We start from the raw sequence: 27,234 nt of genomic DNA, 5'->3' as shown, positions 1-27,234 counted from the left end.
AATAACAACTCCTTCAACATTCTCTGAATTATAAAGCCTCAAAATGGTGAACATACAACCAGAAAAGCCATGACACCATTTATTACTTATTAAAGGAAAATTTCCTTTTTTTTATTCCTCATGGAACACTTGGGCTTTCTAACAGACTTTCTCATTTCCTCTAAACTAACCAAAACATAAATTCAACTTGATCTGGAACTTGATACCCATTTGTCTTTGTACTATATTGTCAATCTGCATAAAGCCAAACTGGACTTTTTTATTCTCTTCTACTTTTTTGTCTAATAACAGCCCTCAGTGGATGGTGGGTGGTTTAATGGAGTCAGGAGATATATATACATTTCGCAGCATAGTGTAGTAGATAGAGCACAGACTTGGTAGTCAAAAGGTCATGGGTTCTAATCCCGATCACTTCACTTCTCAGGACCTCAATTACCTCATCTTTAAAATGGGGATTGAAACCTTGAGCCTCTTGTGGGACAGGGACTACGCTTAATCCGATTTACTTGTGTCCACTTCAGTGCTTAATAAGGTGCCTCAAACATAGTAAGTGCTTAACAAATATCACAATTACTATTATTATTATTATTTAGATAGTTAAGTGTTTACTATATGACAGGCACTGTACTAAGCACTGGAGTAGACAAGACAATCAGGTTGGACACACAGTCCCAGTCCCACAAGAAGCTCACAGCCTTATTCCCCATTTTACAGATGAGGTAACTGAGGCGCAGAGAGGTTAAGTGACTTGCCCAGGGTCATATAGCAGACATTTGGCAGAGCTGGGAAAGGAACCCAGGTCCTCTGACTTCCAGGTCCATGATCTTTCCATAAGGCCATGCTGCTTCCAAGTGCTATTCAAGTCAATTAATCATATTTAATGAGCACTTACTGTGTGCAGAGCACTGTACTAAACACTTGAGAGAGTGAAATATAGCACTACAACAGATATAGTCCCTGTCCATTATTAATTTACAGTCTAGAGGGGCATTGTAACTTACTCCTGATTCTACCACTGGTTTGCTGTATGGTTTTGAGCAACCCACTTAGCCTTTCAGGACCTTGATTTCCTCATCTGTAAAACAAAGGATAATAGAGAAAGAGAAAACGTTTATGCGACAAGCACAATGGCACATTACCTTCATGTGTTCACAGTGCAGGAGGGAGCTTCCATTACACATTGGTCTTTTACCACACCTTCATTTTTAGTTAGGATCTCAGCATCAGTACTGCCATATGAAAATAGCTTCCTATCTCTCTCAAGTATGGACTCTCTCTCTTCCTCTCTCCTTTTCTGTTTTCCTCTTTTTTTCTCTCACTATATTCATATATCTATGGATAAATGCATATTACCTAAAGAAATATTCAAGTTACACCCTAGTAAAATATTATCATAAACTTTAAGCTTTCAAATAATTTGGAGAGTTGGGTGAAACTTGAATACTGTAATTCATCGAACAAATTTCAGCTATATCCACATATTTCAACAGCACCATTATTTTTCTCAATTCAGCCTACTTTCTATTTCCCAGATGCCTCTAAGGCAAGAAAGACAGAGTTATTGTTGTTATTTAAGTCAGGTTCTCTTTTATCAAATGTATTTTTTATTTATTTATGGCAATTTATAGGAAATGTCAGTAGTCTAAAACAGAACGTTTCACTTTCTGATTTTCTCTCTTTAGTCACTTTCAAAAACTGGGCAAGTATCTAGAAGGGTAACGGGTATACATTCAAATGTCTATACAGATAGTATTAAAATTTTCTCAAGATTTGCACTAATAATTGACTCATTACAATCCCCAGATTTCTTCAACCATAAACTTGGGAAAATACAATTTTTTTTTTAAAGAATGTCTTTTTTACCAGGAATTGACATCCAGTTAAATGTTTCATGGACTCTTAAACATTCTTATTTCTCATTTAAACATTGCCTCATAATATTTTCTTTAACCTTTCTAAGGAGGATTTGCTTATAAGTCCATTTTGATCCTGTTGGGGACAGCTCCTTGCACCATACTATAAACAGATTCCAAACCTTATAATTTTGACATGGAAAGTTATTTCAGCTAAGATAAATACATCCTATTAGTCAAACATGTTCAATATTTAAGACTTCAGACTATATGTGTCCAGTATCTGTCCACATCTTTGGAGAAAGATGCACTTTTCTGATTGTGAAAAGACTTGGGTGAAAATTTTATTTTATGTGTGTGAAAAAATACAAGTAAATAAAAGAAATGGGCAGAGATACTCTCCATCAATCCTAAACTTAGAGCTGTATTAAAAACCTGCTGATATTCATTTCTCAATTTCAAACTTTAAAATCTTCCTGTGATTCTTTCCAGATCTGTGGAAAACTTCAAGCATCTGAAGAAGAACTTTAAATCTAACAAGGATCCTTGTTCCTTCCAGCTCCATTTCACCATAAAGTCTAGCTAATATATTATGGTGGTTCAAAAATTCTCTTAAAATAAGCTAGTTTTCTATCTGCTGTTATCCTGCCGAAGAAGAGAAATAATAAACATATTTATAGATGTTCTATAGTTACTCTTTACAAAATTTAGAAAGATTCCCCCAATGTTCTACTGCTTTATTTTGCATTATATGTGTTAAGGGCTTTTATTCTATGAATAATTCATTCATTCAATCATATTTTTTGAGTGCTTACTGTGTGCAGAGCACTGTACTAAGCGCAATACAGTACAACAACTAAAAACAGACATATTCCCTCCCCAGAGCCAGCTTAAAGTCTGGGGGGTCGGGAGGTGACAGACATTAATATAAATAAATTACAGGTATGTTCATAAATGCTGTGGGCTGGGAGGGGGAAGAACAAAGGGACCGAGTCAGGGTGATGCAGAAAGGAGATGTGGGAGAAGAGCAAAGGGCGAGGAGTTAATCAGAGATGGCTTCCTGAAGGAGATGTGTCTTCAATAAGGTCTTGAAGAGAGGGAGAGTAATTGTCTGCTAGATTTGAGGAGGGAGGTTGTTCCAGGCCAGAGGCAGGATGTAAGGGGTCAGGATTGAGACAGATGAGATTAAGGTACAGTGAGAAGATTAGCAATAAAGGAGCGAAGTGTGCAGGGTGGGTTTGTAGTAAGAGAGTAGCAAGGTGAGGTATGAGGGGGCAAGATGATTGAGTATTCTCAGGTTAGATCAGTTTGGAGGATATATTCCACTGAGTAGTGTCCGAGTTGGACTTTCTCTTCACTGAATCACACAGATAACTGACAGGTGATTTCATTCATTCATTCAATAGTATTTATTGAGGGCTTACTATGTGCAGAGCACTGTACTAAGCACTTGGAAAGCACAAATCGGCAACAGATAGAGACAATCCCTGCCCTTTGACGGGCTTACAGTCTAATCGGGGGAGACAGGCAGACAAGAACAATGGCAATCAATAGAGTCAAGGGGAAGAACATCTCATAAAAACAATGGCAAATAAATACAATCAGGGTGATGTACATCTCATTAAACAAAATAAATAGGGTGATGAAGATATATACAGATGAGCGGATGAGTACAGTGCTGAGGGGGTGGGACAGGAGTGGGAGAGGAGGAGAGGGAAAGGGGGGATAAGAGGGTTTAGCTGCAGAGAGGTGAAGGGGGGGTAGAGGGAGCAGACGGAAAAAAGGAGGGAGCTCAGTCTGGGAAGGCCTCTTGGAGGAGGTGAGCTTTAAGTAGAGATTTGAAGAGGGGAAGATAATTAGATTGTCGGAGGTGAGGAGGGAGGGCATTCCGGGACCGCGGGAGGATGTGGCCCAGGGGTCGACGGCGGGATAGGCGAGACTGAGGGACGGTGAGGTGGTGGGCGGCAGAGGGACGGAGTGTGCGAGGTGGGCGGTAGAAAGAGAGAAGGGAGGAGATGTAGGAAGGGGCAAGGTGATGGAGAGCCTTGAAGCCTAGAGTGAGGAGTTTTTGTTTGGAGCGGAGGTTGATAGGCAACCACTGGAGGTGTTTAAGAAGGTGAGTGACATGCCCAGAACGTTTCTGCAGGAAGATGAGCCGGGCAGCGGAGTGAAGAATAGACCGGAGCGGGGCAAGAGAGGAGGAAGGAAGATCAGAGAGAAGGCTGACACAGTAGTCTAGCCGGGATATTACGAGAGCCTTGTAGCAGTAAGGTAGCCGTTTGGGTGGAGAGGAAAGGGCAGATCTTGGCGATATTATAAAGGTGAGACCGGCAGGTCTCGGTAATGGATCAGATGTGTGAGGTGAACGAGAGAGACGAGTCAAAGATGACACCGAGGTTGCGGGCCCGAGAGACGGGAAGGATGGTCGTACCATCCACGGTGACAGGGAAGTCTGGGAGAGGACCGGGCTTGGAAGGGAAGATGAGGAGCTCAGTTTTGCTCATGTTGAGTTTTAGGTGGCGGGCAGACATCCAGGTGGAGACGTCCCGGAGGCAGGAAGAGATGCAAGCCTGAAGGGAGGGGGAGAGGACAGGGGCGGAGATGTAGATCTGCGTGTCATCTGCGTAGAGATGGTAGTCGAAGCCGTGAGAGCGAATGAGTTCACCAAGGGAGTAAACGTAAAAGTAAATGGAGAACAGAAGAGGGCCAAGAACTGACCCTTGAGGAACTCCAACAGTTAAAGGATGGGAGGGGGAGGAGGCGCCTGCGAAGGAGACCGAGAGTGACTGGCCAGAGAGATAAGAGGATTTGTCCTCTTATGATTTGTCATCTCCAAGACCTTACCAGCCTGTCAATTACCAGTACTAATGTGATTGTCAGGGCCTTCTCTCCCATTCTAGCCTTTAAACTTGTTGTGGGCAGGGAATGTGTCTATCGGCTATGTTATATTGTATTCTCCCAAATGCTTAGTACAGTCCTCTGCTCACGGTAAGCAACTCAAAAAATCCAATTGATAAACACCCCCAAACCACTAATCTACAGTGAGCTGAAGTGGGAAAATATCAACCATAAAGAGGGTGGTCTGAAGAAATGCTTTCAAGTCAGTGATTCAAACATTTGAAGGTGAGGCCATAGTCATGGACAAATGGAAGACAAAAGCTTAAGAAAAATCAGTCAAGAGTGAATTGGAATGACTGAATAGGAACAAATTTCATAAAGATCCCAGAACAAGATGGAGAGATAACAGTGGTGCCAGAACCCATTGGTAGCAAATGCAAATGCCATTGTGAAATGCATTAACAAGGCACAATCTTTACGTGCACAGATGGGATAGGGGTTGTTAAATATGGGTGGTTCTTAAAAGCCACACACATACACACATTAATCCAAACTACATCTCTAGGGTATCCTAAAACTACACAAATCAAGATACTGGCAAATTTTTGAATGGTTCGCAGTAAGTCAAGGGAATCATTGCATATTTAATTATAATAATAATAATAATAATAATAATAATGGTGTTTGTTAAGTGCACACTAAGTGCAAGCACTGTTCTGAATACTGAGATAGAGGGTAATCAGATTGTCCCATATGGGGCTCACAGTCTTAACCCCATTTTACAGATGAGATAACTGAAGCATAGAGAAGTTAAGTGGCTTTCCCAAGGTCATATAGCAGACAAGTGGCAGAAATAGGATTAGAACCCATGTCCTCTGATTCCCAAGCCGATGCACTTTCCACTAAGCCACATTGTTTCGCTGTGCTTCTCCACCGCTTGAAAGAAGGACAACCACGAGCATTTAATGAGTTAAAAGGGAAACTCAAATTTCTCCTTTAAAACTGGGATTCAATGACTTTGGAAGGCAAGCAGCTATGAAGAGAGAAAAGATTCTTTGAACACTGGCACTGAAAAGTAACTATAGGGTGCCTAAGGTTTATATGTTCAATGATCTTCTTCCAGCACTAGAAATATATTCATTGGCATCGGGAAGAAATGCACTTTGAAACAAGATCAAAAGAAAAGCTGGACCTCACATTTGGCAAAGAAAAAAGATACTACACCTCTGAGACAAGATATTGCTCTCTCTAATTTACAAAGTTGGTGCAAGATGACCCAATTTTAAATCTTATGTCCATAGTAAACTGCATCTAATTATGGAAAACCATCATTCATATTAATGGGAGCACTGTGAGCAGTTCTCTGCACACCGTAAGCACTCAAATACAACTGATTGAAAGACTGACGGTAGAGCACTGTACTAAGCAGTTGGGAGAGTACAATATAACAGAATTTGTAGGAATGTTCTCTGCTACCAATGAGTTTACAGTCTAGCCTGGGAGACAGACATCAATATAAATAAATTATGGATATGTATATAAGTGCACAGAGGCCGAGGGAGAATTGAATAAAGGGTGCCAATCCAAGTGCAGGAGTACTGCAGAAGGGAATGGAAGGAAAGAAAATGAGGTCTTAGTTGGGTAAGGCCTCCTGGGGAAGATGGGTTCTTAATAAGGTTCTGAAGGTGGGGAGAGTGCTTGTCTGTTGGATATGAAGAAGGAGGGAGTTTTAGGCCAAAGGCAAAGCAAGGGTGAGAGTTGGTGATGACATAAAGGATAGAATACAGTGAATAGGTTTGGCATTAGAGGAACAAACTGTGCAAGCTGAGTTGTAGCAGGAAAGCATCAAGGTAAGAAAGGAGAGGACAAGGTAACTGAATGCTTTAAAGCCAATGGAAAGGAGTTTCTGTTTGATTAGGATAATGGGCAACCAATGGAGGTTCTTGAGGGGTGGGGAATTATGGACTGAATGGTTTTGTAGAAAAATGATCCAGGAAGCAAAATGAAATATGGGCTGGAGTGGGAGAGAGAGGAGGCCGGGAGGTCAGCAAGGAGGCTGATGCAGGAATCAAGGTGGGAGAGGATAAAAGCTTGGATTAACATGGTATCAATTGGAATGGAGAAGAAAGGGTGAACTTTAGCAATGTTGTCAAGATTGAAATGACAAGATTTAGTGATAGAATGAATATGTGGGTTGAGATGAGTCAAGGATAACGCCAAGGTTATGGGCTCATGAGACATGGAGGATGGTGGTGCTGTCTGCAGTGGTGGGAAAGTCAGGGGGAGGACAGAGTTTGGTTGGGCAGTTTAGGAGTTCTGTTTTGGACATGTTAATTTTGAGGTGTCAGCAGGCCATCCAAGTGGAATTCATTTTTGAAGCTTGTTTGGTGACTCTGTCATTCATCTGCAAGGCATAAACGTTTAATTTCTCAATACCTTCCTGGATCAAGAGAGGTGAGGCAAAGTAAGAGCAGTGGAAGGAAGAGGAGGGGAGGCAAAGGAAGGGAAAACCCCATCTCAAACCCAAATTTTTCTCAAAAGGGAAAATAGCCTAGAAAAGCTGAGGCCTCACTGGGAGTTGATTGTGTTAATTTCCTCCCCTGTAGAAAGTAAGCAGGGATCACACCTAGTAGTAGTAGTAGTAGTAGTATTTAGTATTTATTGAGCGCTTACTATGTGCAGAGCACTGTACTAAGCGCTTGGAATGTACAAATCGGTAACAGAGACAGTCCCTGCCCTTTGATGGGCTTACAGTCTAATTGGGGGAGACAGACAGACAAGAACAATAGCAATAAATAGAATCAAACACCTACCAACTCTATTATACCGCTTTCTCCTATGCGCTTAGTACAGTGCTGTGCACACAGTAAGCTCTCAATAATACCACTGACTGATTGGTTGACTGAAAAAGCTTTGAATCCTCTCCCATCCATTTCATTAATCGGTCCTTGTCAATGATTTCTTATGCAAGGAGAAATGCCAAGAAAGCCTCACCTAAAGAGGTAAATGTGTGTCATTTAAAGAAGCAGAGGCAACCACAATTAATCTAAGTACTGAAATATTTATAGTAAGGAGATCAAGAAAACTACAGCCATAACTTATTCAACTGACCAAAGTTCACCACTGTGGTCGAAATAAATTTTTTCTCGAGCAACAAAAGTGTTTTCAAAGGAATATTCAAAGTGGTAGGAAAATACAAGGAAGAAATGAGTGAGAACTTTAGTCTGAACAGCGGAGTATCCATGCCATTGATTTTTGCCACTGATCTCTGAGCACGCAGCTGGTCTCAGTTTCTGTTACAGACTCTCCAACTGCCCCGAGGCACCTTGTCTATCTTGTCTTTTGAACATTTTTTCCAAAATAGTATGGTTTTCTGATGACTGTTGGGGATATCACTTTGCTAATGGAGATTGTCGGATGAGTGATCTTTGTCAGAAGCTCTGACTCACTGCTGGGTCAACGATGTGCCTCAGGCTATAGGAAAAAGACTACATCCCATATTTACAATGTACTGTCTTCAATAATGTCCCATTTTAGTGCGTGGACCTCATCTCTTTCCCTTTCTGATTCTAATGCTTTGTTGTTAAAGTAGTTAAATCTTTGATGTGTACCCATTTCTGCCCAGTTCCTCAAAAAGATTGCTCTAACATCTCATTCCTCACTGCTAACTAAAAGACTAGCTAATAGTTCATCCATTCAGGTTATAATGGAGGAAATGTATTGTCAGGCATTACACAACTATAAAAATTGACCTTCTGTGTATCAACAGAATTTATGACCCCTGCATTTCTTCATTAAGCTCTCCTCCTGTACAAGAGAGTGCATTCTTGTGTTTCAGGTTTAGCAGGGAGTAAAATCTAAATTTATTTCAGTTTATTTGGCATCTTGTTAACTGATGATAGGAAGATTCATTCATTCAATTGTATTTATTCAGTGGTTACTGTGTGCAGAGCACTGTACTAAGCACTTAGAAAATACAATTTGATAAAGATTAAAGATCCACTTGCCTTTAAGGTTTTTGCTTCGTTATAAATCGCTTTTAAAACTTTAGAAAAAAACAAACCTTCATTTCCCTTAGCAAAAGTTTCCTGATAATCCCTCTCATTCTCAACCTAGAGATAAGACACAGGCCAAACACAGTCCTTGCCCCACACAGGGCTAACAGGCTAAGTAGGAGAATATAGGATTTAGTCTTCCTTTAACAGATAGAGAAACTGATGAAGACTGTATGCCTGCTGTTGGCAAGGAATGTGTCTACAACTCTGTTAAAGTGTAATAATAATAATAATAATAATAATAATGTTGGTATTTGTTAAGCGCTTACTATGTGCCGAGCACTGTTCTAAGCGCTGGGGTAGACATAGGGGAATCAGGTTGTCCCACGTGGGGCTCACAGTCTTAATCCCCATTTTACAGATGAGGGAACTGAGGCGCAGAGAAGTGAAGTGACTTGCCCACAGTCACACAGCCGACAAGTGGCCGAGCTGGGATTCGAACTCAGGAGCCCTGACTCCAAAGCCCGTGCTCTTTCCACTGAGCCACGCTGCTTCTCCAAGTGTACTCTCTCAAGCGCTCAGTATAGTGGTCTGCACAGAGTATGCACTCAAGAAATGATACCAATTAATTGATGAAGATGAGGCATAGAGACATTAACAAGTTAAGTCACTTGCCCAAGTTCATACAGAAGACAACTGGCAGAGTTGGGATTAGAACATAAGTATTCTGATTTTTCCACGAGGCCCCACTGCTTCCCAGATGCCTAGACATTACAAATCATTCTCTTCTTCTGTTCACCACTTGGAGCCGGATTAAGGCTCAGCTAGACCCTGAGCTGTGAAAGCCAGGAGACTTTCTCAGATCAAACTCATTTCCTTCCTGTCATCCCTGGGCATACACTCATGTGTTGCACAGTATATGTAGGGGGTTACTTTGAGCCTGAAGCAGTGGACATGGCAGAGGGAAAGACAGGATTGTGGCTACAGCAGAGATGGTGGATGCTTTAATGGCATGGTGGGATGCTGCGGACAAACTGGGAAGAACCAGCTCCCAGCTGCAGGTCAGAGGGTCTTTGCTGGGGACTCCGAGGACTCTCCTCAAAGAGTCGGCTCCTCCTAAGAGTCTTCTCCCTTCCTCTCCCTTCCCCCGTCACTCTTCACTCAATCAGATCTCTCCCCCTGCAACCCAATCCACATACTTCACTCCTCCAAAGGCAACCTTGAGCTCATCTGCCTCACCGACATCCTCTTGCTCCTGTTCTCTTTAGCCTGGAACTCCAACTCCTTTCATATCCAACAGACTGCCACTTTCCCTATATGCAAATTCTTACTAAAATCATACCCTCTCCAGGAAAGCTCTCCTCAACAACCCCCTCATTTCCCCATTTATTCACTCTCCATTCAGTGACACCATACACTTTGATCTGTACCCTTTAAACCCTTTGATTCTCTCTCCATCCTAGCCCCACATCACTCATAAGAACTCTTATAGTTTGATACTCACACTACCCCTGCCCTACTACACTTATAAATATAGTTTTATACTCTATGTCCCCTATCTATAATTTGTTTTAATGTTTGTCTCCCCCACTAGACTGTAAACTCCTTGTGGTCAGGAACTGTGTTTACCAAATCTATTACTAAATCTTCGTACAGGGGTCTGCACATAGTAAGCACTTAATAAATACCACTGGTTGATTCAGCACCCTAACACCTTTTGAAGTCTCAAAATACGAAGGGACCACTGGTAATTGGATTGTGTCCATAAAGCTAAGGATCTAGGACTATGGCTTGTTTGAGATACCTCTGGGAAATGCTTAGGAAGGTGAGTTTGGGTTGACTGATAAATCCATTTATTATTAAGAGGCAAATTTTCAGCAGTAATCCCAAAGATGCATATTCAAAGTCTGTCAGATATAATAAATTCTATCTCTACTCAAACTTCAAAAATCTTTTATGAAAGATGGCACCGTAAAAAGAATCTTCAGCAAGTAAATTTTGCTAAATCAGAGCTTTTGTTGAATTTGACAGTGACTTTGTTAGGATTTGGTGCTTCCTTGAAGCCTCGGCTTGAAATAATGAATTCATAAAATGATATCCATTCACACATGATGACACTTTGTATAAAGAAAACAACTTGCTACTTGCAAAGGGTAGCACTCATGTATTGAGATTTGCAAAGAAAACAGTATAATTTAGATAGAAATTCAGTGAAATGCATTTATTTGTATAAATATATGACAAAATAGCTACTGTGTTATTTCCAGATACTGAACCTGACAAAATATTACATGATAGCTTCAGTCTGGCCAGGAGAATGCAAGAAACAATGACAAACCTCATGGTAGATTTTCGGGCAGGGAACATGTCTACAGACTACACTCTTCCAAACAGTATAGTGCTATGCACACAGTAAGTGCTCAATAAACATATTTTTCATTGCATTTGTTAAGTGTTTATTATGTGTCAAAGCGCTGGGGTAGATACATGTTAATTAGGTGGGGGACAGCTTCTGCCCTGCATGGGGTTAGCAGTCTAAGTAGGAGGGAGAAGAGGTCTTGAATCCCCATTTGGATTCAAGATGAGGACACTGAGGCAGAGAGAAATTAAATGACTTGCCCAAGGTCACATAGCAATCATTTGGCAGATGGGGATTAGAATGCATGTCCTCTGACTCCAAGGTCTCAGGCTCTTTCCGCTAGGCCAGGCTGCTTTCTTTGATCGATCAATTTTATTTTTTATATCAATCTATATATACATATGTATAAAACATTTGGAATGACTGGAATGAATCCTTTAAACCTACCTTCTCATTTCTCTTAGGTATTGAAAGTTTGGGAATTCAAATCCTCTTTACTCCCTCCGTTAGATTGTAGACCCTTTGATGACAGGGACTGAATCTTTTACTTCTAATGTATTCCCAAGTGTATATTACAGCACTCTGCACATAGTAGATGCCCAATAAATGCTTCTGATGATGACCATAGTAATGCTACTTTGATAACACACTGAATGTTTTCAAAATGCATTCACATGTATTTTTTCTACTGGTAGGTGATAATGATTGATAAGATATGCACTGAGAGTTTTCCTCTAAGAAAGCTCAATCATTCTTTGAATAAAAAATGTGGTGACAATTTGTCAGCCTGCCCCTAATTGGAATTATAAGGAAGTGGCATGGGGTAGTGGATAGAGCATGGGACTGGGAGTCATAAAGTCATGGGTTCTATTCCCAGCTCCACCACTTGACTGCTGTGTGGCCTTGGGCAAGTCACTTCACTTCTCTGTGCCTCAGCTACTTCATCTGTAAAGTGGTGATTGAGACTGCAAGCCCTACATGGGATAGGGGCTGTGTCCAACCTTATTTGTTTATATCCACCCCAGTGCTTAGTACTGTGCCTGGCATATAGTAAGAGTTTAAGAAATACCAAAATCTTTATTATCTCTGAATTGAGAGAATTCAAGATGAGGACTTTGGCTTGCCAAGGTTTATAAAAAGGCCAGAGATGGTAAATTAGTAATCTTTCTTATTATCCAAATTGCTTCCCCTCACCCTCTATCACCTTGAACCTCTCTCCAAAGCTTATCCATCTTGGGAAGTCTGGTCAATGCCATTCCTCTCCAGACTGTTAGAACACTGTGGGCAGGACATGTGTCTATTATATTGTAGTGCTGTTTCAATCAATGGTATTTACTGAGTGCCTAATATATTGATTGATCCTGACCACTTATTCCATTAACTTAATAGCAATAAATACTAATGGTTGATCCTATTGACAGCATCTGTTTGTTTATTAGTTCTTCATTTTCTGAAATTGGTAGCATTCATAGGTTACTCTGGGCCTTTTTATCTTTCCTCATTATACAGACACTTGAAAACTGGTTCTCTTTCTGTTGCTGAGTTACTCAGTGTCTCCAAAACACTGATCTCCAGCTGAAGCATCTCATTCATTCCCTGATATAACAATGGCCAGAAGTGAAGATTGTCAAAATTACACATCCATAAAAACTGACCTTCTTAATGGAATTATTCGTTATGTCTTTCTCACAGAAAAGACACCTCATCAAAAGTAGTGTCCCCTCTAAGCTATACCTAGGAAGCAGAGGAGAGCAGAGCAGTTGGAGAGGTCTCACAGAAATATGCCCTTCCCCAACCAGATGACACTCATTAGCCCTGCCAGATGTCTCTGGGCTTTGGTGAGAAATGAGGAGTAAGGGGTTATGCAAAAAAAGAAGCAAAGTTTCCTATATCTACATTCTCCACCTCTTCTTCAAGGAAAAAAATCCTCCACATAAAAAAAAGAATCAATTTGAGGTTCCTAGTCTAAATAAATGTACTCTGTACCCAGTTATTTTACAAGTGTACTAAATTACTTAGTGGGTTGCCAAAACTGGCAGAAATCTTCATTAACTCCAAGGTTTATTATAAAATAAAGAGAAAAATTTTCCAGTTGTATTTCGAGGAATTCAAAATCAATACTCTGCAGCTGAAAATATTACATATGTGGTTTTCTATTTCACATTTCCCACATGGAATAAATAGGACTCACACAATGTGCTAGGTAATCTATAGTCCAGGATGATGATGGCTATCCTCCCATAATGTTCTGTAATATGTTCCCTCCAAAAGTATAGGCAGAGGAAAGGACTTGCCATCCCACCAGAAAACCAGATAGCCAGTGTCAAATACTTCATCTGTCAGGCTTAGAAATCTTTTATTTGAATGGCATCTTAGCTGAGGTCGCTTCAATCACCAAGCAGAGAGCAGAAAAACACTGTGTGTTATTTCTGCTAACGGGGCTGTCCAGAGCTGCCATAAATTAAATGCAGGGATTCATCACTCTTCTAATCTGGGTAGCTTTAGCCTTTGGTGGAAAAGGTTGATTTGCACATGTACATTTTGCTGTGAACTCTAATGGTTTCTTGCGGCTATGAGGTGTCACAGGCATAAGAAAAAATATGATGTAAATGGTTTGGTAAATGCTGAATCCCTTTCATTAATAATATAAAAATAGCACTGAGAGGCACAATGGCAGTTTTCTTCATGGCTATCGCTACATGGATTGAGGGCTGTTTGAATTAATTTGCTATCACTACACGCTACCCACCAGCAAGCGACTGATTCATCACAAACCTGACATGGTGGAGGGCAGAATGGAGAGATAATTCAGAGAAAAGATGTGTAGGAATAATACTATTTTTTTAATGTATTAACATCAATTCTTTTGGCGGTCCCTAGGAAAATGAATGTTAATAATAGCTTGTTGATTTCATGGCTAGTATGTGGATGATGTTTAAAATATTTATGGCTGCTGACTCAATACAGATGTCTCTGTCTTTCCTCTTTTTCACTACCAGGAGGCATCAACAGCTTTCATCTGAAACCAGACAATTTTGAGGAGTGGAAAAAAGGCAGAGAAAGGTAGTTTAATCTATTATGACTGAGCTTCTGATTACCAGCTATAAAGTAGCCCATCAAAAGAATTAATATTCCATCTGACTACTTTTAAAAGGCTATTGCCTCTAACTTATTCATTGATTCGTTCAATATGATTGCTGATGTTTATTCGACATAACTCATTTTTCTCTAGACAATTGGGACAGTACAATAAAAGATAAAGCTACAGTCCCAACCCTTAAGGTGCATATCATTTAATGGGAGACAGATGGACGTGAACTGCATTCATACAATGGAAACGGGAGAAAAAAAAATTACATAATCAGTTAAAAGAGGAGAAAGAAAATTAAAAATGATAACAATAATAATAGTGGCATTAATGATAGCAATAGCAATGGTAAAACACTTTGCCAATCACTGTTCTAAGTACTGGGATAGATATAAGAGAATTAGATTGGCCATTAGGGCTCACTAAGTAGGACGTACAACAGGTTTGAACCCCCATTTTACAAATGAGGAAACTGAGGCCCAGAGAAGTGAAGTGAGTTGCCAAAAGTCACATGGCAGGCAAATGTTGGAGCCGGGATGAGAACTCAGGTTCTCGGACTCCCAGGCCTAGGCTCCTACTCCACCGTGCCAGGCTGCTTCCCTATAAGAACATAAATGGAGTACTGAAATTGATATATTCAAGTGCTATGGACATCTGCATAGATATCAATGCTGTGGAAGATCGGTGGAATCACATATCTATAGTTGAGGAATTCCTCCTGCAGGAGGCATATTTTTTAGGACTTTGAAGATGGGGAGAGATGTTGTACAGGGGATTTGAAAAGAGAGGATGTTTCAGGCACGTAAAGATACGCATAATGGGTCAGAGAAGGGAGAATTGGGAGCAAAATAAGACCAAGACGGTGGTGGATGACAATAACTAGTAGCAGCAATATACAGTAGAAGCAGATCCATTCATTCATTCAATTGTATTTACTGAGACTACTGAACTAAGTGCTTGGAAAGTACAGTATGGGGTGGACTTCAAATATATGAGGGGAAGAGTCAGAGGGGGTGAGATGGTTGGGGTGTTGCTTTGCGGGTGGAGTGGGAGGGATTGGATTTCTTCTTTCCCTTTCCTTGGGAGATGATGGAGAAGATAGGGCTACTTGGGGAGAGAAAAATAGGGAGTGTGTGTAATTATGCATAATCCTGATAGAGACTCTCAACTCTTCATGTACCTTTCCGAGAACTTCTGGATAATGCTTTTGGTTTGATTTTCACGGGGCTTTGTATGTGGGGAAGGAAACAAAGTGTATTTGGTATAATTTAAAATGGCAGTTGGAAGTTGGTGGAGCAGTGTAGCCTACTGGAAGGTGTTTGGGCCTGGAAGTCAGCAGACTCGGGTTCCAATTCCAGCTCTGCCACTTCCCTGCTGTGCAATTCTGGTAAAATAGATAAACTGCTCTGTGCTTCAGTTTCCTTCTCAGAAAAATGAGGATTCCATATCTGGTCTCTCTCTCTTACTGAGGCTGAGTCCCATGTGGATCAGCGACTGTGTTTGACCCGATTAACTTATAGTTTCTTATAAGCTTATAAGTGCCTAGTACAGTGCTTTGTACACAGTAAGTGCTCAAATAGGATTGAGAAATGATTGAACTTCCTCAATACTTAGAACAGTACTTGACAAATAGTAATCACTTAACAAATACCACAATAATAATCATTAATAAATTATTAAGTGGGTAGGACTGATTGGGCTATCTAGTAAAGGCTGGTGAATATTTTCATTTTATATGCCAATTATGCAAAAGTTATGCAAAGAAATATTTCTTATTCCATTAGGTAGGAGAGGAGAAGAGGTTTTATAGCCCCATTTTCCAGATACTGAAACTGAGGCCTAGAGTAATGGTTACTAAACTTGTAAGTTCATTTATTGATTTTAAAATTCACAAAAGTCATCCCAACAGGCCAGATCAATATTCCCCAAGTTTTCAGTAAGTAAATAATGAGAAGTCAGGTCTCCTGACTTTTACTGCAGTGGTCTATTGAATAGATCACACTGCTTCCCATTTGACATTAAATTGACTTTGTTATAATTGCATTGCTAGTGGTATGCCTGTGTCATTTGGCATCTTGCTGGTTCAAAGAACACTATTATTTCTAGCCCAATGCACCTCCAAATTAATAAAACGTACTATGATTTTGAAAAAAATGAAAAGGACTATTAACAGAGGAAATCACTAATCTGGTGGTGACACAATACAATTCACAGCTGTGTACCTATACCTGAAGAACTCAATTTACATTTGGGCTATGGAACATATATTAGAAATATGATTATAGCAACAACAAGAATGAAAGGTATTGGAAAATAATTCTCTCGTACAGTTCGGTATGGTCTCGGGTCTACTTCTAACTCTTGGATTTTATTTTTCTCATTAGAAAATTTAACAGTACATAATAGCAAATCAATACTGTGGTTTGACTGTTCAAATAAGACAATTATTCTGATTAGTTTTTATTTATTCATAACTTTTTCAGAGTGAGAAGCCAAATTAGAAGCATAATAGCACTGGTCCATCCCTAGGAAACCACAGCAGTGAATCCCCAAAACAACAAATAACCTGACTCGTCTATCTTGGAGAAGATTTTAATACTATCTCTACCGAATAAAGTTTGAAAAGTGCTCAGTTTCATTCTCACCATTTTATGTATAGGACTGAGTGCCAAGAAGAGTAATAATAATAATAATAATTATGGTATCTGTTAAGCACTTACTATGTGTCAGGCACTGTATTAAACACTGGGGTGGATTCCAGCAAACCATGTAGGACACAATCCCTGTCCCATGATTCAATCCCCATTTTTTAGATGAGGTACTGAGGACCAGAGAAGTGAAGTGACTTGCCCAAGGCCACATGGCGGACAAGTGGAGGAGTCAGAATTAGAACCCATAACCTTCTGACTCCCAGGCCCGTGCTCTATCCACTATGCCATGCTGCTTCCCATAGTGCAGACTGCAGTAAATTTGGAATCCAACCTAAGAAGTGCTTAATCTAACATTTATGAATTCAGGATCATGCATCCTCACCACGTTTGTGTATACATTTATTCAACTGTAAATTCAATTATCTTGACTAATCTATTTGAAAATCTTTCAATGTGTGTCTGTCCATTTACTAGTACGCTCCTTATGGGTGGTGAATGGATCACATATTGTTTCACATCTCCCATGTTTTTAGTGCACTAAATTATACCTAGTGGATGAGTGCTTGGCACATAGTAAACACTTAAGGAATACCATACTCCTATTAAGTCTGTGATAATGGCCAACAAATTGGCAATGAGAAGCAATATGGCCTGAGTGTCAGAAGGACCTGAGTTCTAATCCCTACTCCACCACTTGTCTGCTGTGTGACCTTGGGCAAATCACTTAACTGTGGCATTCGTTAAGCACTTACTGTGTGCCATGAAATGTACTAAGCACTGGGGTGGAAACAAGCAAATCAGTTTGGACACAGTCCCTGTCCCATTTGGGCTCACAGTCTCAATCCCCATTTTACAGATGAGGTAACTGAGGAACAGAGAAGTGAAGTGATTTGCCCAAGGACACCCACCAGACAAGTGGCAGAGCGGAATTAGAACCCAGGTCCTTCTGATTCCAAGGTCTGTGCTCTATCCACTATGCTATTAACTTCTCTGTGCCTCAGTGGCTTTATCTGTAAAACAGGGATTAAGACTGCTAGCCCCCTGTGGGGCTTGGACTGTGTTCAACCTGAATACTTTGTATGTACCCCACAACTTAGGACAGTGCCTGACACATAGTAAATGCTTAACAAATATCATTTAAAAAAAAGGTTGGAATATCTTATCAATATAAGATATTGGTTGAAGAAATGGATTCAAACTTTGCCACAGGGAATAGCAGCCCATATTTTACATGAAGGTCTTTCAGAAGCCGTTTGCTCCTCTTACAAAGAAGTTGTCGCTGCCTTTTTCTCACCTATGGTTAGGCTCAGGAGTGGGTTAAATGAGTCCTTCAAGTTCACTTTAAACACCTTGTATCATTCAGGAAAGCAGAACTACAAATGTAAAATGGCTTTTCTATAGGGGTTGACCAGCCCCTCGAAGGCACCTCTCTTAAGGCAATTAAATTATTTCAGTCCAAGCCATAAAAACTAATGAGGAAACCAATGTGCTGCAAAAGGCATCTCCAACAACCCTTAGGGGATCGGAGCAGATTTGTTCTTCATATGCACTGGGGACATATCTCAGAGGTTCCTTCTACATTCAGAGAAACAGACTCTAATATCTTTGTCCCCATTTTATAGGACTACGGGACTGACTTACAAATATTTCACTCTCTATGCCTTAATGAATGACAGGGAGGAAACTAAATCAGGAATTGGAAGAAGAAAATTGATTGGCTTCTGTGTTGCGACTTGAAGAGTGCTCATCCAACGTGGCCCAGGAGAAATTTGATCATTGTGTGGTGGCAGTGATTTAGCAAACCTGACAAGTCTCAAAAACTCTGGCTGGTGATGGCTCTGAACATAATTCCATTAACCATTTCTCATTCTCCTCTGCTACCTCTCAGCCCCGAGGGAGGCTCACTTGGTGGAGCACAACCACTTTCTTCCTTACGGAGCCCCACTGTGGATTTCTCAGATTTTTTTTTTCAAACTTGTTTTTTCTATCCCTTACCAAAATGCTAACACCATCACCTGATAAATAGATTACAGATTAGTAAATTCTGTGGGGCTGTGTAGACTGTGAGCCCATTGTTGGGCAGCGTTTGTCTCTATCTGTTGCCAAATTGTACATTCCAAGAGCTTAGTATGGTGCTCTGTACACAGTAAGCGCTCAATAAATACGACTGAAAGAATGAATAAGGGGAGCAAATCTAAGTGAAAAAGTGACACAGAAGGGAGTGGGAGAAGAGAAAATGAGGGCTTAGTCACGAAGGCCTCTTGGAGGGAATGGGCCTTTTATAAGGCTTTGAAGGCGAGTACAGTCATTGTCTGTAGGATGTGAAGCAGGAAGGCGTTCCAGGCCAGAGGCAGGACGTCAACGAAAGGTTGGAGTTGCGATAGACGAAACTGAGGTACAGTGAGTATTGACTGGGAAATAGCAGTGATAAAACGTTTGGATATTTAATTCACTTCCAGTTTACCCATAAATTTATTTGAATTTTTGCATTTGAATTTAAGTTTTTTGTATTTAAATTTATTTGAAACCATAAAATACATACAAATCTGCTCTGCCGATGCACCCTTTAAAGGGCAGCAGAAGCCTTGTTGAAGGCTCACCTACACTGGTGATCGGTTAGAAGGCCCATCAAGGAAAGTCAGAAAGGAAAAGGTTTTGCCATTAAATGAGTCAGTTATCATTGTTATTTTTATATTACTAGTTAAGTGCTTGCTATATATAATAATATAGAGAATAGAGAATAAAATAGAGAAGCAGCGTGGCGCAGTGGAAAGAGCACGGGCTTTGGAGTCAGGGCTCATGAGTTCGAAACCCAGCTCTGCCACTTGTCAGCTGTGTGACTGTGGGCAAGTCACTTAACTTCTCTGTGCCTCAGTTCCCTCATCTGTAAAATGGGGATTAAGACTGTGCGCCCCACGTGGGACAACCTGATTCCCCTGTGTTTACCCCAGCGCTTAGAACAGTGCTCTGCACATAGTAAGCGCTTAACAAATACCAACATTATTATTATTATAATGATTATGGCATTTGTTAAGTGCCTACTATGTGCCAGGCACTGTACTAAGCGCTGGGGTAGACACAAGCAAATGGGGTTTGACAGTCCCTGTCCCACATAGGGCTCAATCCCCATTTTACAGATGAGGTAACTGAGGCACAGAGGGGTAGATTCGAGTTAGTCAGACACAGTCTGCTTCCCTCATGGGGTTTACTGCCTAAGTAGGAGGGAGAATAGGTATTGAAACCCCACTTTACAGTGAGGTTCATTGAGTGCTTACTGTGTGAACAGTCCTGTACTAAGTGCTTGGGAGAGGGAGCTGATGGGAAGTAATGCCTTTGAACTGAATCTAAAACTACTGAGCTTAGCACCTAAGTTAATTCACACGCTATACTCTGAGCTGCTACTATCGATCAATCAGACAGAATCTCAGACCAACAGGGAGATATTCAGAAGTTCCACAACTCTTAATCACGGCCTGTGTGATTTCATCTTAATTTTCTTCAATCTTTCAATGATGAGTTTTTTGTATGGTATTTGTTAAGTGTTTACTGTGTGTCAAACAATGTCAATGCTCTAAGTGCTGGGGTAGATAGAAGTTAAATTAGGTTGGATACAGTCCCTGTTCTGCATGGGGTTCACAGTCTAAGTAGCGGAGAGAACAGAAGCACTGAGTTACAGAGAAGTTAAGTGACTTTCTCAAGGTCACACGGCAGACATGTGGTGGAGCTGAGATTAGAACCCAGGTCCTCTGACTTTCAGGCCCATGCTCATTCCTCTAGGTCATGCTGTTTCTCCCTAGGCTATGCGGCTTCAATAAACAATTGAGCAAATCACTCCAGAAATACCCTCTTAGGATCGCACCTGGAGAGTATGTAGTATCCTGACTGCCCTTTGTCAGCTGTGTGACTGTGGGCAAGTCACTTCACTTCTCTGTGCCTCATTTCCCTCATCTGTAAAATGGGGATGAAGACTGTGAGCCTCACATGGGACAACCTCATTCCCCTGTATCTCCCCCAGTGCTTAGAACAGTGCTCTGCACAAAGTAAGCGCTTAACAATTACCAACATTACATTATTATTATTACTCAACCAGTCTTACCTATCAGAGGGAGAGCCAAGCAGGGGCATAACCCTGCTCTAGACTATAAATTTATTGCGGGCAGGGAATGTGTCTGTTCACTGTTGCACTGTACTCTCCCAAGCGCTAGTACAATGCTCTGCACTCAATAAATACAATTGAATGAATGAATATCCATTCCACTCTTAGCTTGGGCACTAGCTAGCGAGTGGAAGGCAATCTGTTACAAGCCTAAACTTACCTGGGCCGGGCAACAGCGGTCTGGGAGAGAGTCGAGGGTGAAGACTCAGGTTTACTGCATGGAAGAAGGCAATGGTAAACCACTGTGGTATTTTTACGATGAAAATTCTATGGATATACTACCAGAACGATTGCAGATGGGGGTGGGGCATTCTGAGAGAGAGGAGTCCATGGAGTCACTGTGGGTCGGAGATGACTCCACAGCATAAGACAGGACTCCAGGATTAACTTGTCAACAAAAGGAATCTGCTTACTCCATTATATTTGAGGATTCTCATATTTTCTCAAAACTATAGCTGCTTCCCTCTGTTCAGATTGAACACTGCCATCAGGGTTAAGGAGAGGGGCTATTTCCTGTAGAGCTTTCTCACTATCTGTTCCTTAATGGTTCTAGGAATCTCATCCCAGTTCACCATTTCATCTTAACAACTTGGGGCACACTGTTTACGAACTCCTCCAAATCATTATCATTTTTAAATTAGATGTAATCTTCCAAGAAGACGTACACACTTCAAGCACGATTTCACTGAACCTCTCAGACCTGTGTCAGTGGAAAATCATAATTATTACCACAGAAGAGTTAGGGAAAAATCTCAAAGAGGGTTTAGGAATTGGACTTTAGAAACCCTGCCTCTTGGGTTGTTGCTTCTATTGGTGGACTACTCTGGCTTTTCTGTTTTGACTACTAGCTCTCTAAGTAATATGCTTTAAATTCTACAATCTAAAAATTGGGCTATCTTTCTGAAAGCTGGATAAGAACATCTCCAGGCTATCAAGAACCCCAAAGCTCTGAGAAATAACAGAAGAGTGGGCTTTTAGATTGAGTCGGCTTTCTAGGTTGGACAAATTACATTTTGGATCTTCTACAAAATGGGTCATTTCGAATACTAAGTGCACACGCCTTCTTTTTAGAGTGTAGAGTGCATAACTCAACTCGAATATCATTCACTTTCACAAAAATTCTGACCCTCCATTATAAAGAATAAAATAAGGTAGGCTATTCATATCCAGAGTTAATCTAATTATTCTTGTGTTGAATTAAATTTCATTTTGATTTTCACTCTTTTCAGTATTTAAACTCCATGAATATATATTTGTTTCTGAAGGAAAACACCACCTGTGAATAGAAATACTTGGTCATATGGGAGACATTTAAAAGATTAATCACAAGATATTTGTTAACATTCCTCCATCTCCATTGTAACCTAAGCCCCCAAACAGTTTGGGTTCAGAATATTTTCAGTGTGGTCATAAGGCAATTGTTATTGCAGATATTTACGTTGCTGAAAAAAGTAATTAAATGACATTGTAATTGCTTGGATATTAAAAATAGCCCAAAATGTAACTTTAGTAGTTTCCCTTCTCAGGAAAGAAATATTCACATAATTAAATTTAGAGTGAACTAAGATATTGCTGCAAAAAATTAAATTATCAGGTAGGCAGTAACAATAAACTAAGTTTAGGTGGTTAGCATTAGTCTGACATCAGGTAATTCTGTAGAGAGGCAAGTGGTTTCTCATTCCCTTATATTGTTTAATATTTACTTAACATCTACAGTGTCCCAGGTGATAATCATAACACAGCCTTACATTTATTACATAGTGTCTTTCTTTTAAAGGGTTTCAAATTAAACCGTGAATCATCCCCAAAGCAGTGCTGTGTGGGAAGATAACTAGCATGTATCCGGTTTTGGAAAAGGATAAAACAGAAGGAAATGATGAAATGGTGGGAGAGCAGGAGAAGCCTGACTAGACCCCAAATCTCCTGCTTCTTAAATAGATGCTCTTTTTCTCAGTTAGCTTTTCTCTCCTGCTTCTTAGCTACTCAGAATAGGGTAACTGTACTGGACCCCCAAGACACTTCATCTACATCCAAGTCTGTGCAAGAAAAAAATAAATGCTCAATTTAAGACGATATTATGGAATTCACAGTTTTTTTAGTGGCACTAATGGAAACCACCTTTATTTTGAGTGAAAAGGGGATCTGCTCTTATGATTTTTTGATGCCAATAAACTTAAAGGGGATTAAAAAAAAATATGGTGAAGAGGTAGAGACAGTGAATTTCTTGTTAGATCTAATTATCAGAGAAGCTTTTGATTGGACCAAAGGTCAAGGTCTGGATTGCATTCCAGAAGTTCCTAAGTCCTCCATTCCTACCCCTAAATGATGTACTTTGCTCGCATTTGCCAAAACACCTGCAGCTGAAAATCCATTATGTTTATTCAGCGTGGCTCAGTGGAAAGAGCACAGGCTTGGGAGTCAGGGGTCATGGGTTCGAATTCCGGATCAGCCACTTGTCAGCTGTGTGACTGTGGGCAAGTCACTTAACTTTTCTGTGCCTCAGTTACCTCATCTGTAAAATGGGGATTAAGACTGTGAGCCTCAAGTGGGACAACCTGATTACCCTGCATCTACTCCAGTGATTAGAACAGTGTTCTGCACATAGTAAGCACTTAACAAATACCAACATTATTATTATTCAAATGCTTATTCAGTTGGTCAGTCCTCTTTGTATACTTAATTCTACTGTAGAATAGGATTGTGTTCTTGCAGAGCCCATGCTAAGGAAACTCTGAATTGGAGCATTTCACTTCATGTCTGATGCTGTGCCCATATGCACAAGAGTTCTTCCAACACCACCATGCACTGGATCTTATCAGAACCGGATCATTATATTTATAATCCATAACTGTATTCTTTATATTAACGACTGTCTCCCCCTCTACACTATAAGCTGTTTGTGGGCCGGGAATGTGTTTACCAACTCCTAGAAGCAGCATGGAGTAGTAGATAGAGCACGGGCCTGGGAGTCAGAAGGACCTGGGTTCTAATCCCAGCTCCACTACCTGTCTGCTGTGTGACCTTGGGCAAGTCACTTCATTCCTCTGTACCTCAGTTACCTCATTTGTAAAACAGGGATTTAGAGCATGAGCCTCACATGGGATAGGGACTGTGTCCAATTTGATTGCTCGTATCACCCCTGCGCTTAGTATGGGGCCTGGCACTGACTAAGTGCTTAACAAATACTGTGCTCAAAGTGAGTAATAATAATGTTGGTATTTGTTAAGCACTTACTATGTGCAGAGCACTGTTCTAAGAGCTGGGGTAGATACAGAGTAATCAGGTTGTCTCACATGAGGCTCACAGTGAATCCCCATTTTACAGATGAGGTAACTGAGGCACAGAGAAGTTAAGTGACTTGCCCACAGTCACACAGCTGACAAGTGGAAGAGCCGGGATTCGAACCGATGACCTCTGACTCCCAAGCCCAGGCTCTTTCCACTGAGCCATACTCAATCCATTGTATAAATATCCATCAATCTCTTCTGGCCTTGTTTGTTTGTTTTCTTTTATGGTATTTGTTAAATGCTTACTATTGGTAAACACTGTTCTAAGCACTGGGTTAAGGGATAAGTTAATTAGTTGAGACACAGTCCCTGTTCCACATGGGGTTCACAGTTTAAGTAGGAGGGAGAACAGGTATTAAATACCCATTTTGTAGTTGAAGAAACTGAGGCACTGATAAGTTAAGTGACTTGCTAAGGTTTCACAGCAAACATTGGGGGAGCTGAGATTAGAACTCAGGTCCTTTTGACTTCCAGATCCACACTCTCTCCACTAGCCCAAGCTGATTCTCCATGTCAGTCATTATTCTGGTGAAATGAGTCATCATTGTATACAAAACTGTTTACAGTACCCAAAATACTAGTGGCATAAAATAATATTTTTGGCTCTCCAAGTTTTCACTGCTTCAACAGATGTAGATTATATATTTATAAAATGGCATGATGTTGGTATAGGAATCTGCATTGAGGAAATGGCCTGCAATAATGCTTTTCTAGCAATTGCTTGTGTAATGGAAGATATTATCTATATTTCTTTACTGGCCAAGAACTATAAAAGATTTACTTGAGGCAAGTGAAAATATGGCTTAGGACAGTATTATAAGTATTGTGGATATGGGACTCTAGTTTGGGGAGCTTAATGGGTTTTGGGGGCAGAACTTCTTAAAGGCAGTAAAGGGAGGGAGGGAGGAAGGGAGGAAGGGGGAGAGACAGAGAGAAATGCGTGCATAAACGGAGAAATGAGAGCAGAGATAGAGGAAGTAAAAGAACCAGTAAAAGAGAGCCATAGAGAGAGACCTAGAGACTTAAAAAAGAGAAAATAAGGGAGAAACTGTCACGCATTTGTACAGTCACACACACACACACGCACACACACACACAAATGCCCACAAGCAAACACATCTAGTTTTATCGAAGGTGGCAACCAAAACTACAGCAGCAGGGAGCCCTGTTTCATCTTTATCCAATAGCCAGGAGTAGAAAATGCTGACGGGAGCAGCGATAGCAGCAGCAGTTGAGGAGAGACCCCAACAAATATGAGCTTCCCTGGGTGCTTCCCTGCTGTTAATCAGATTCCCTGCTGACTGGCTCCTGACATCATTTACTCTGCTCCCTTCTGATTTTGAAGGAATTGGTGGTGGAAGCCAAACACCAGGTCCCCCGATAATTTGCTTCTGACATCATTTCCTCCGCTACCTCTAGCTGCTCCTCGGAGATGGCAAAGGAATTGATTTTGGAGGCCAATCACCAGGCTCTCCGCTGACGGGCTTCTGACATCATTTCTTCTGCTATCTCTATCAGCCCCTTGGAGGTTGCAGTGGAAAATGCCATTGGAAGCCAGTTAAGTGGGAACATGACTGCCATCAACAGCCTAGTGTGGGTTGTTTGGGTTGCCTCATGCTTCCTCCTCACCTGTTATCTCGTAACCACTACTTCAAAGGAGCTAATAAAGTTTCCATAACCATGGAGTGGAAATGGAAAAGTGCTTAGTACAGTGCTCTGCACGAATTAAGTGCTCAATAAATACTACTGATTGACTGATTGGGTGAACAAAATCTGGGCCCATCCAGTCAAATGGAGAACTCCCAGAAGCAGATCTGTGGAAAGAGCCCCGAGTTGGGAGTCAGGAAAACCCTAGTTCTAATCCTCACTTTCTGCCACTTGCCTGCTGTGTTACCTTGGGAAAGTAACTTACCTATTCTGGGCCTCAGTTCCTTTATCTGTAAAAATGGGGATAGAATATCTATTCACCTTGTACATAGGACTCACCGTCTAAGACGGACTGAGTCTGATCTGTTAACACTGTATTTACTCCGGTGGTGGCACACGGTAAATGCTCAACAAAATCCACTATTATTGTGATCACGATTATGTCACCGTAGTTATGCATGTTCATAACTGATGATGATGATGATAATGTACTTGACCATTTCTTAATTTGTGTCTATCAGTTTGCATAAGACCCAACTGACTTTTTTTGAAGAAATAAAATCTCCTTTTTGAAATCCTTCAAAAAGGTAAAATTGAAATCCTTTTTAATGCTGTATCTTTTGACCTGTTATATATAACATTCTAAAGAATGATTCCAAAATTAAATCAATTGATTTGCTTTCCCTAGAAAGTCAAGGGCAACGTATAACACTGGCTGTCAATCCTGCTGCACTGTCAAGAATGGTTTTGCCAGAATTGCACTTTCAATATACATATCTGCACCAGTGATTTTACAGAGAGTGATACTGTATTTTAATAGTTAGTAGAGGCAACTATTAAAATACTAAATGTCTTGAAGTTTTCAATGGCTTATTCAGGTGCCCGCCCTTGCCCTAAAACATTCAGGATTTACACTAGGATCTCCAATTAGTTCTCAATGGGACCGAGCCCTGGGATAATATAATGAGATAATAGCTATGAGCATCACAGTTACATGGCAGCTGAAATGCCACCCAAATGGCAGGATGTTTAAAGAAGTCCTACTATCAGTTCAGAAATGTTAGTATGTCGGTGGAGGGAAAGGAGATAATAATAATAATTGTGGTATTTGTTAAGCACTTACGGGATGCCAGACACTGTACTAAGCGCTGGGGTGGATTCAAGCCAATTGGTTTGGACACAGTCCTTGTCCCCCCTGGGGCTCACAGTCTTAAACCCAATTTTACTTGGTGAGATAACTGAGGCATAGAGGAGTTAATTGACTTTCCCAAAGCCACACAGCAAAGAGGTTAGAGCACGGGCCTGGGATTCAAAAGGACATGAGTTCTAGACCAAGCTCCACCACTTTTCTTCTTTGTTA

The 27,234-nt window shown here is 40.7% G+C and overlaps 1 protein-coding gene across 1 annotated transcript in view; it reads right to left on the bottom strand.

Annotated features, from left to right (window-relative positions):
* Nucleotides 1–27,234, bottom strand: part of CNTNAP2 (contactin associated protein 2) — a 1,271,576-nt gene that overhangs the window by 1,104,865 nt on the left and 139,477 nt on the right. The gene's annotated exons all lie outside the window — the stretch shown is intronic.

Source organism: Ornithorhynchus anatinus, chromosome 4, assembly GCF_004115215.2.
Source record: "Ornithorhynchus anatinus isolate Pmale09 chromosome 4, mOrnAna1.pri.v4, whole genome shotgun sequence".
Taxonomy (NCBI): Eukaryota; Metazoa; Chordata; class Mammalia; order Monotremata; family Ornithorhynchidae; genus Ornithorhynchus; species Ornithorhynchus anatinus.
This window is presented reverse-complemented; position numbering and strand designations above follow the sequence as displayed.